Raw genomic sequence first — 12,103 nt, forward strand, 5'->3', positions numbered from 1 at the left:
AGATTAAGACCATTACTTCTTGCCCTACCTTCAGAGGATCTGGAGAACAATTGCTCACAGTCCTCTTAATAACAGCCCTTAACATAGTTGAAGATTGTTATCAGGCTTCGCCTCAGTCTTCTTTTCTCAAGATGAAAGTTGACCAGTTTTAACCTTTCTTCATAGGTCAGGTTTTCTAAACCTTTTATCATGTTTGCTGCTTTCCTCTGGACTGTCTCCAATTTATCTACATTTTTTCTAAAGTATGGGGTGCATCATAATGCATCACAATTGCAGAAATACTTGGGTTAAATGCATTGTACTCCTGCCAGCTTAGAAACATAGGATGCAAATGGGACAGTCGGTGAGATCTTGCTGGCTCTTACAATCTTTTTGGGACATTTCAGGCAGGGAGCTGTACACAACTGCAATACGGACCTGATCCAAAGCCCAGTGCAGTCAACCGAAAGGTTCCCATTGACCTCAATGGGATCTGGAGCAGGCACTAGGGCTTTGCAAACGTTGTGGTACAAATCCACACAAAACAATGCCCATTTTTCAGGGTATAGCACTATAACTAACACCAAGCTGAGTGACCTTTAAGAGTCACAGGTCCACCTGCAGGGTGGGCGAGTAGCTGTCATGAAATATATATGAGAATACCAGTTGACACAAACTGCTAGAAATTCTTCTTATATTGTATGTTTCCCTTTTTATATTGCAGTGTATTAGATTTGGTGTTTCCATTTTAATGCAGCGAAGAAGAGGTCCAATAAGTACCTCAGCTTTAACGTCACACAGAAATTTCAGCTGGAAATTAGGTGGTTTTTAACCATTAAAGTGGTGAGGTTCTAGAACAGCTTTCCAGTAGGAATAGTGGGGGAAAGAAACCTAACCTGTTTTAAGATGGAGCTTGATAATTAATTATACGATGGGGTTGCATGTGATAGCAAAGGGCTGGAGTTGATGACCAAGGAGGTCCTTTTCAGTCTGACGTTTTTATGTAGGAGCTTTAGACTTATCTCTGTATCCAAAAGTTCAGAGGTAGGCACAAAATCCTGACTGGGGTCTTTGGGCAATACCATACATCTATAAATAATCAAATACTGATCATTCTTATAGGTAATACTTGCAGCAGAACAGGAGTCTCAGTCGTTAGCTGAGTAACTCATCACAGCACTTTTAGAGCCAACATTTTTTAACTTAAAAACCATTGTCAATTTTAGGGGCCCTTAAAAGGTGCTTGACTGAGAGCCCTGTATTAATATATTTTGTTTACCTGCAGAACAGGTACAGTATAAGTGGTGCCAGTGTAAACTTCCCCATATCTAGGGGTGAGAGATTGGCCCACTCACTCTCCTGTTTTGACCATCAGTTAGTACCAGTTAAATTGGTAGTTTTGTGGAAGGGGCACATCCACTAGCAACTGGACTGACAACTCATTAAACACAGGGTCAAGCAGCTATCAGGTAACTTAATTTATGTGATTATAGAATCATAGAATATCAGGGTTGGAAGGAACCTCAGGAGGTCATCTAGTCCAACCCCCTGCTTAAAGCAGGACCAATCCCCAACTAAATCATCCCAGCCAGGGCTTTGTCAAGCCGGACCTTAAAAACCTCTAAAGAAGGAGATTCTACCACCTCCCTTGGAAACCCATTCCAGTGCTTCACCACCCTCCTAGTGAAAAAGTTTTTCCTAATATCCAACCTAAACCTCCCCCACTGAAACTTGAGACCACTACTCCTTGTTCTGTCATCTGGCACCACTGAGAACAGTCTAGATCCATTCTCTCTGGAACCCCCTTTCAGGTAGTTATGTGATTGGCATGATTTCAAATAGCATTCTAGAAGTGAAAGGTTCCATATTGCATTACCAATCCTCTTGGCCAGCCACTTACCCAGGAATTATGTGTTTCTTTCCCAACCCTTACATCTTATATATAGGTCTCAATCTGGCTGCAGATCAGCACCACATCCATTTATTTTATCTGTACTCAAGAAAAAAAAAGAGCCTGATTCTCCTTTCATTTAAATCAGTTCCACACCAGCCTGACTCTATTGACTTGAAAGGCAGTTCATCCTAATTTACACCAACGAGAGAGGTGTTTCAGCTCAAATGCCTTTGTAGATGTGCAGTTTGACGCACATCTACAAAGAGAAGAAAAAAGAGAAGAGAAAAGAGAAGAACTCTAGGATTCTCATTTTGAGCAGGGGGTTGGACTAGATGATCTCCTGAAGTCCCTTCCAACCCTGATATTCTATGATTCTATGATTTGTACAGTGTGAACACATTAAGCATGTCTTCCCTCTGCATCCAGCGCTTTCTCTCCAATAATCGGTGTGAAGGACAACAAAAGGGGAAGAATCAAACCTGATATATTGAGGTTCATTTTTAATTCTAGCGGAATTTATCTACTCCCTGCAAAAGAGGCAAGTCGCGTCATATCATGTCATCCACACGTATGTCTCTTATCTTCATACAGCAATTCTTTTCTTCAAGCAAAGGACTAAGGAAAAAGAATCAGACAGATCCAGCACTGCAGTTATTTTTCTGTGTGCTCCAATAGAATTAAGAGGACTACAGAGCTACTGTGGCATGCCAAAGATACATTTTGGTAGTGGCAAATACGGTCACATTTCAGGAAACGTGCTAAACGTCGCTGTTTTTCAGCCAAAGAGCAGATACAAGCCCAACAACAAAACAAATATGAGAATAGAAATGGATGTACAACCCTGAAAGTGTAAGAGACTCTCAGGAAATTTCATGCTTTGGGGAGCTCAAATAAAAGAGAAAAAAACAGTTCCAAATTTCTAGGACTGTTTTGCAACACCATCAAGCCGAATTGTTTGAACAATAAGAGGATCTCTATAGCTCAGGAGCCTCTCTGGGCCTGTGCTTTTCAGCTTGTAAAACTGTTTGTGTACATGCAAGTTTAAGGCTGTCAAGCCCCGCCCGTTTTCAAAGCTTGCATGGGTGGATTTACAGTGACAGGTTATAAAGGGGAGTATCATTTTGTAAACTTGGGAAAGCTGCAAGGGGAAATAAATCAAGAGGGAGACTTCCTTTTGTTACAGTTACTTTTGTGGTGCTTGGGAACAGAATAAATAAAATCATACAAACAAGGCTGAACTAGAAGAACATGAAATATGAATATCCCTTTCTTCTGCTCCTTTCTCACTCCACCTACAGCTTTTTCTTTTAGGAAAAACAGTCTCCTAAAAATCTAAGAATAGTTCTGGTTTTCCCTAGTTAACTGCCATTATTATGGAAAGTGAGAAATAACTGTTGAAATAATAAACAAAACCAAGCTAAATCCCCTACAGCCAAACCTGTTCTATATAGGGACTTTGCTGTTATTATGCCTGGCGAGCAGAATAAATAATTTTAAAAAATAATTAAAAATGTTAATAATTAACAATCCCAAAGCACAGTACACTCTCCAGATAACAAGCTTCTTTTTATTCCAAAGTGCAAGTCCCAGTGTCCAAGCCAAGACAGACTAGAAATTCAAAGCACAGGACATTTATTGTATTTGATGGGAGAATAGGCCTGAGCATGGCAAATCCCATAGTCAAACAGAGCTCAGTGGAATCATCAAAATGCTACAGCAAAATTTAATTCTGAAAAGTGACTTTGCAGAAATGGCACCTTCTTATTGAACAGACCTACTCCCTGTGTATGTTCGGAGACAAAGCCATACCTGCTTAGTTTAGAGACAAAAGTAAGTGTTCCCTACTTTTTGCTCCTCTTATCTCTGAAAAGACAATACATTTAGGGGAGAGGGAACTGGACTCCGCTCTCATCAACAGAATAATTAACTAAGATATGGAGTGGGTAGAGGTTCTTCACGAACATTTTTATCATTTTCAACCAGCTCATGATTCAATGTAGGGCCAAAAATCTGCCGAGGTGACATATGCAACCCCAATGTCATCAAGCCACAATCAAATGCAGCCACCTCTGGGGTGGTATATGGTAACTGTTTTGCACTAATATCACCATACAGTAGTGTTTAGGAAGGAAAGTGATTACTTCTCTAACTGAAACTTCAGGGGAATTTGGTAAGTAAAATATAATCAGGGGATTTGGCCATGATTATGGGGTTAATATTGCAACTGTTTTTAAAAGTTCACGGGACTTTTTAGTGCTGAAAGTCAATTCAGTTAACAGGAATGGCTGGTGCTCAGCGCAGCTTGGGCTCAGGTCTGTAAGGTCAGATGTTTAAGTGCTCAGAACCCACAATTGGGGCTGGATTTTCAAAAAAGATCAGGTTCTAGTATCTCCCTATGGCCAGATTTTCAAAGGAGTTATACACCCAACATGTACAACTCTTTTTGAAAACCTGACTTCCCTGCTGTGGGTGTGTCAGGGCCTTCTAAAGAGACCACCCTCCATTACCTCAGTAGTCAAGTGGACCTTGACTTTACATCTGATTCTCACACAGCTCCTTATTCCTCTCTCATTCAGGGCAGAAATCCCAATGGAAGTGGAAGTTTTGCTTACATAAAAACTTATGATCTGGACCATGGAGGTTAAGTTATTCTACAATAATTGATTTATGGCAATTTCATAGCCTGGCTTGCTACCTTTTAAAAGCTTGCTAAATTTCAATACAGAGGCAAGAAAATGCAGATCACCACAGAATCTGGGACTTCATTATTGCCTCTTGTTTTTTTAAACTAGTAATCTCAGAAATAGTAAAAAAGTTTATTTATATCCATTGACAAAGCTTTTGCTTTAGTCCAGTGTCAGTGCTTATTGGAGCTTTAATGCCCGAGTTCAGGCATTCAGCTAGACTCTGTGCAGCACTGGAGCAGAAGACTTTTCCACATGAGATGACAGATGAGACAAAGTAATTTTTTTAAAAAAATCTGATCAGTGCAATAAATATTCACTACAAATAATCTCAGTGGTCCTCTCTTTATTCTGTGTTTCAAGGGATTTTCTTGGTTTTCACTCAATTCTTCTCAGAACCTTTTCATTTCTTTGTAACCAGCTTTTAAAGCCTGAAGATTTTCAGGTAAGTGGGCCCTATTATATCTTTCCTTCTCTCCTCTCCTCCAAACCTCCATTACAGGCACTACATTCCCGCCCAAGAAGATTTCAACAGGACTCCCTATTCCAACTGTCTGTGCTGTTTCCTACCTGACCAGAGAGGTGGCTCTTCAGCAACATGAAGTTCTCCCTTCCTCCCAGGAACTGAGCACGCTGTCTCTGAATCATTTACAGCAGCTGTGATCTGAGTTGGAAACTGGTATCATGGGAATCAAAGTGAGGTCTCTCTCATAGCAGTGCAGGGCATTGTGACAAGTCTGGCTGTTAAGCGTTAAATTCTGTCTTACATGCATTTCTTCCCACATTTCAGTGGGGCAGCATGGTGATGGGTGTACATGAAAGTAGAATGTGCTCCTTTGTTATTTATATATTACGAAGCATTTGAAGCCAGGCAGTTATGAGAAGATGATTTTAGGTCACAGCCCACTTTTACTTGTGACTGAATCAACATAAATTTTAAAGAGAAACTACTGGGAATGTATTGTAGCAAGCAATCTCTGAGAAGGAGCAAATAGCTCTTTGTAAACAGTGAGGCTATCCCAAGGAGAAGACCAAACTGGGAACAGCCATGAATTACTGAAGTCTCTGGCCCACTTGCCTCATGTATGGCTTGATCTAACTGCATTAATGCCCAGTAATGCTCTTAACAGAAAGGAACCTTCTTCCCAACACACATTCTTCACCAACATAGGTTATACGTGCATCTTGGCCACTGTAATAGGATATCCATTCCAATTCAGGGGGGATACTTTGGGGGAGAAACAGATTTCTTAGCTATGCAGGCACATTCCAATAAATCCTGCTACATGCTTATAGACAATAAAAGCAGTCTGACTGTAAGAACCAGCACTAGTAGGAGTTATTTTTAGATGATTGCTTTAAAAAGAAATTATGTTGATTTCCTGCCTCTATTTTTTTTAATATGTACACAATATAAATGGGGAGTACTTGGATTGGTAGAGAAACCAAAGTGCCCCAAGTTTCCAAATCCAGAAAAGCAGAAAAGCAGTTGGGGTTTTTATTCTTTTCCTGACAAAGCTATTGTGGTATGTGTTATCCAAAAAAGGCTCCAACTTACGCTCATGTGGTGCAAAGTGAATCAGAAGGGAGCTCATATGGATAGGAATCCCAGTTCACTGCACAAGCACATGCCAGCCAGCATTCCAGCTCTTACTGTGTTTGTAGCTATTCTGTATTTCCAAAGAACATCATACTAGGTCTTGAAGGCAGCCAAAGGGCAAATTGAGTGTCCAGTCCAGACCTGAGCAAGGCAGGAAGAAAAGGCTTTTAATTCGTTTTAGTTTGACTGTTCCAGCTGTTCACCAAAGTCATAGACTCCTCCCTTCTCAGCACTCTTTGTAGCAGCAGGTTGAGGTGAAGGTAAAGAAGTAGATTCATACGTATATGGTTGTTAATATTAGCTGACATCAGGATCACCATCAACACATCATCCTCCCAGTTGCATACTCCCACATTCAATTAGTTAACATCATCTGCTACAATTGGCTCTGAAAAGAGAAGCTGTCAACATCCTCAACCACTCAGCAGTCTGGAGTGGATGTGGGAGACAAGACAGAGTCCCGAGAGCAGGTGGCTGTGGGTGCTGATATAAGTATTATTACTTAACGCTCATATAATGCTTTCCATACTTAGCTCGCAAGTCATTTCACTAATGGGAGTAAATGCTATTATCCCCAGTTTACAGATGGGGAAAGTGAGGCACAGCAGGGAAGGGGTTTGCCTGAGGCCACACAGCCGTTCAGAGGCAGAGCCTTGAATGGGGAGATGAGTGGGCTGTAGTAAGTGCTGATACATAATGTACATAAAATTGTTTATTTTAGTTTGCTTCCCTCTCTCTTTGCACGGCACTTGTCTTGTGAATTCTCTGGGGTAGGACCATGCTTTCCTCTGTGTGTGTACAGCATCTTGTACAAGACGTCCCAACACTGACTAGGCCTCTGATGCAATTGCAATATCAATCCTAAGAAATAATAATAATGCATCCTCTTTTACAGTCTGAGCATCTAGATGGACCAGCGAGACCAGGGTTATGTTCTACAAATCCTCACTTTTAATGTTCTGGCTTTGCAATCCCAAACTAAACCAGGGTTCTTTGGATCTACACTATATCCAAAGCATCAAGATTTGCTGCTTTCCTTCCCCAGAAAATGTACTTAGGTCCCATTATCACTTTAATAACACCCCATCCTCCCAATTCAGGCTGCTGGTCTAAACAGAGCCATTAGAAATTTGTCCATCAGTCAATTAAATTTAATATTGCCCTGAACTTGTCACTGCCAACTCCTTCCTTCTCTCCTAACAGTTAATCTTTAAGGTGCCACTGGACTTCTTGTTGTTTTTGTGGATACAGACTAACACGGCTACCCCGCTGATACCAAGCCCCCTAGAGTTCAGATGCTTCTGTCATTTGCCCTGTGGGTTTCCTCTTCATCGGAGCCTCAATGCTCCCATTAGGTTTAATGAAGAGAGAGACCAAGAGTGGGAATGATGAGGGATACCCCCAAACTGCAGTTTAGAATGCCATTAAATAAGGGTTTCTCGGCCATGAGATGGGTGGCATTTATGAGGATTTTCTCATGATCTCTGAGCATGCTGTGGAAGCAGTTTATTGGTGCAATTGAACTCGTTCTCTCTGTTCACAACTGCGGGTAAATCAGAAAGCAATTCCACTCCCTCTAATAAATAATCCTCCTGTGCCACAGGCTCAGGGCTCGAGCAACTCAGAATGCCCCTACCCCATCAAGGAAAAAGAAAAATCAGGACTGCCAGCAAATGCAAATCAAGCTGCTGTGTGCCAGATATAAACAGCTGTATGAATTCCACTTCTTCTGAGGCGTCATCACATACCACATGCCAGTCACTGTAATTAGAGTGAGTTAGTAGGAAAACTCACTGTAGAGTTAGGAAACACACAGTAATATGTATAAATAAAATATATTGCTTTCCTGTGCTCTTGTCTCTTCTAATCCCGGTTTTCTCTCTCCACAGAACAATAGCGGTACTGAATTCTGATGAAGCAATGTTTGGTTCAACCTCAGGCATTTTGTGAGGGGGTAGCAGTTAATTGATGCGAAAGTGTAGCACTTAACAGCATTGACTTTCTTGGCAGGGAGATGGCTGACTAAATAGCCAAGTTTGGGGTAAATGACAGTTTTTAACCAAAGATTTACTTGTATGTTTTATTTGGCTTTTCCTCATTACGTCTCAGATTCAGCAAAGCACATGCTTAACTCTAAGCCACTGTGAAGTCCACTGAAATCAACTGGACCACTCGCTTACGTGCTTTGCTAAATCAGGACCTAGAAGACTTCTATTCCTACTGTGAAATTAACAGCTATGGACAGGTCTGGACTGGGAGGAAATATAGTAATGAATGGTAACAACAGTAATTCATGGCTGTCCTGTCTGTAATATGAAGCAGCAGCAGTTGTACTGTATCATGTGACATAACAAAGACACTGTAATTCATATACTAGTTTATTTTTGCACTCTTGAACTATGCACCGTTCCAGAAAGTTACTGAACTAGGAAGAGAAAAATATTAATCCAACATTTCCCCCTCTCACTTCCTAGATCCAGAAGAGAATTAAGAGTTTATAAAGGTTTATACACTTTTAAAACTCCTATTTCGGATGCAACATGGGGGTGGGGGGGTGGGGGAATCCCTAGCAATGAACCAGGGATTTGCTGAATTATTTTTATGTACAGTAGATGCAGGCTTGACAGAACTCACGAGACAAAGCAAGATGGCCAACTGACAAACTTGTCCGAGTATGCTATTTTTAGTGAAATTACAATTTGGAGTTGGCATGTTGATTCAACACAACTGGAGCCTGCTTCAAGATCAGTGAACATACTTTGATTTATTGCTCTCTTATTCAGGTCAGGAATTGTAATCTCAAGAGCAGTCAATTCATGGGTTTTGGCTTTCTGGACAGGAGGTGAACATAGCCTTTAGAATTAGAATTGTTTTAATTCAGGGAAAGGAGAAAATCATAGACAAGGAGTTCACAATGCTTAAGTAGGTATTCACTAATTAGCAATAACTACTGCTGTAACAGACAACACAATAAAGAATCACAAACCTCTTATTTCTACTGTGCATACTTAATGAAACTGAAATCTGTAGCTGGAATGCACTCTCAAGTATAAAAATACCTTAAGAGGACATAAAAGGAAGGATTGAAAGATGAGATGAGAAATTTTAAGAGTAAGCCATCCTTTATCTAAATGGCTACTCTTTGAATTAGGCCATTGTCAATGGGATTCAAACCCCCAAAACAAGTCCAGAACAGCCTGAATTTCAATCTGATAATAGTTATGAAGTTTTGAAGCCAGGGTTAACACCTCTCACCACACACAGCCTCATTTCAAATGTTACTTCTGCTATCTCTGGATTTTGATCAATGATTTACCAGTATTTGGAGTATAAGGGGCATCTATTGTGCCCAGGGGAAGAAAATAGATATATAAATGTGTAAAGCTGAGAAATGTACCAGATAGTCAACTGGAGATCTCAAAAAACTCAATCTCAAAAACACCTTTAAGTGCCACTTTTTCAACATTAACTAGAGGAAGGAGGTTGGCAGTGGGCTGTATGTTGTTATACAAGGCATACTAAGGCACGTCAGCATCCAGCACTATCAGCAAAATCAACCTTGTTGAAAGCTGCCCTAAAGAGCTGTGCAAAAAAGGAAACTTTTCAGAGTTTTTTTCCCCTGTGAACTACAATAATTTGGTGTTGATTAGTGAGACAAGCAGAGCTAAAAAGAATGTGATGATGCCGCCGCTAGCCTGACTTTCTGCCCGCCATTCCTTTCAGTCTGACAATGGCTCAGCTTTCAAACCCTAACGTTATGCCAGAACAGGCTCCATAAAACAAAAAAAAAAAAAAAACCAACCAAATAAAAAAGGGGAATCTTCAAAAAAAGATTCCCAATGAAAATGTAATAAAACACTGAAAACTCCCACCCCTCTCCTTCTTTTAAGTGCAAACAATTAAGGGCCATTTTGAACACAGTAGCCAGGGGGGAATGACAGAAATCAAACATTTTCAATTCCAGATTAAGTAACATTACTAGAAGAAAAACACAAAGAATAAAAAGGATTGGTTCTGCATTGATGAACCATAAGGGACAGAAACCAGTGTTGGCATAACATTTTCATTAACTACAGCAAAAGCAAAACGTACATATCAATGGTACACATCCTTTTCTTGCCTAGGGCTTTGATTAAGTTCCCAAAAAACTGCTCTATGTTCTATAGGTTTTAATGTAACACCACACATTTTTCTGCTGTCATTGAACATGCCAGAGGTTGCAGGAAATATATTTGCAGCACACAAAATCTAGACTACGGATTGAAGAGACAGAGTTCTCTCACACATGGGCTATTAAAGTGGCTGTGATTAGGGATTTTTTCTGTTTAATTATGGCTAGGCCTCTGAAGAAAGAACAACCTCAGTTTTGATATAGAATCTCTGTATGCCACATAGATGCTCAGGTGACCCAAAGTGGCCTTTTGTGGCTGGAAGTAGCCACTGGAGACTTGCATAGGGAACTCATCTACAATGTAAAGCTGGCAGAGATGGTGTGGTCACCTCCCGTAGCATATTCTCTCCACTTCTAGGGTAGGGTGCACGTAAACAAGAGAGGGGGGTATGGCAAAACCGGATGGAACCAAGCCTGCCATCCATTGACCGAAGGGATCTTACACCAGCTGAGTAAATTATAGCTGCTCCTTATAGTCTCATTATAGGGAAATACTGTTCTTGCCATGTATACCCAGAGTGATAAATGCTGAGTTTTTAATGGTGCCCTGCTTGTGTGTGCATTTGCATAACGACCTACCTATATTCATTGCTTATAACTGGGGGATTAAAGCTCCCTCTGAGCTGAAATTTGTCTCAGCCTGGAAGAAAATGTTTCTTCGCCTAGTTGAAAAACTGGTTTTCTCCCTGGGTAGGGTGGGGCACAAGTATAACTGAGGGCAGAATTTGTCCATAAAACTTTATGCACAGAAGAATGAAACCAGCTTCACATTTTCCCACAATAGGTTTTAGCAGGTCTCACCAGCAAGGTCACTTTCTCACAAAATGAGTCACATCAGAAACTTCAATGTTAATTTAAAAATCTTGGGGCTGCTCTTTCTCCCACTGAAGTTAACATAAACTTTACCACTGACTCCAATGACAGAATGATTGGATCCTTTATTTTCAAATTCAGTTTGCAATTCATAAAGCTGATTTCTTACCTTGTGAATTTTCAGGCACTAGGGCTCCTTTCTTTATAATACTGTAGCTTTAGTAAAATAAGGCTAGTTGTTAATGTGATGTATGAAACACTCAGTTTCAAGCTACGGACACAAAATCTTCAATTATAGAACATGTGATATTGCTCACCACCTACACAAGTAATTAAATCAGTGCAGGTGCACCTCTGGCCAACCCAAAGCCAAAATCTTCCCTGTTGCACACAGAGATTTTTAGTGGTCCAAGAATGACTTTGAGAGTATTTGACTTGTAGGCACACCCTACACACACTCACGCTTCTGTGTCCTGTTAGAATTGACAACAGAGGAGCAAACTGCATCAAAAGCTTTCTGATCTCTTCCCGCAGGGCATTATCAGCACAGCTGCACAATTTTGATGCTGGGTGTCCATACACAGATGGCCAGGCTGGAGGAGAGAGAGCATGCATATTTCTCATTCTGTGCTCTCCTGTAGATTCTGGGAGGTTGGCTGTGATGCTTTAACAGCTGCAGCTTTGCCAGAATCTAGTTATGCATTGTCTGTTCTTTCAGAAGATGAAACAGTAGGAAAAATTGGGAAGATTTGCATATTTGGGGACCTTCCAACATGCAGGTAAAAAAAAAAAGACTGAATGTTCAAATCTGTTAATTGCACTTGTGATTGCATCCTTTATTTATCTGACATTTCTGCAAATCAACTAAGTAAACCAGTCTATGTGTTAAGGCAGGTGAGAAAGTTTAGTATTCATTTAGGCTTTTAGGCCAACCTTTGTTTTCAGACAGATTGCTGTAAAGC

The 12,103-nt window shown here is 40.6% G+C and overlaps 1 long non-coding RNA gene across 2 annotated transcripts in view; it reads right to left on the reverse strand.

The window, feature by feature from the left end:
- Nucleotides 1-12,103, reverse strand: part of LOC119567136 — a 138,998-nt gene that overhangs the window by 68,623 nt on the left and 58,272 nt on the right. Inside the window, exon 1 of one of the 2 annotated variants that reach the window (XR_005226917.2) lies at nt 5,128-5,200. The exons of the other annotated variant lie outside the window; for it this stretch is intronic. This is a non-coding gene — a long non-coding RNA (uncharacterized LOC119567136). Of the gene's footprint in view, nt 1-5,127; nt 5,201-12,103 lie in introns of those variants that run through there. 2 annotated transcript variants of the gene reach the window in all.

This window comes from Chelonia mydas, chromosome 9 (genome assembly GCF_015237465.2).
Source record: "Chelonia mydas isolate rCheMyd1 chromosome 9, rCheMyd1.pri.v2, whole genome shotgun sequence".
Taxonomy (NCBI): domain Eukaryota; kingdom Metazoa; phylum Chordata; order Testudines; family Cheloniidae; genus Chelonia; species Chelonia mydas.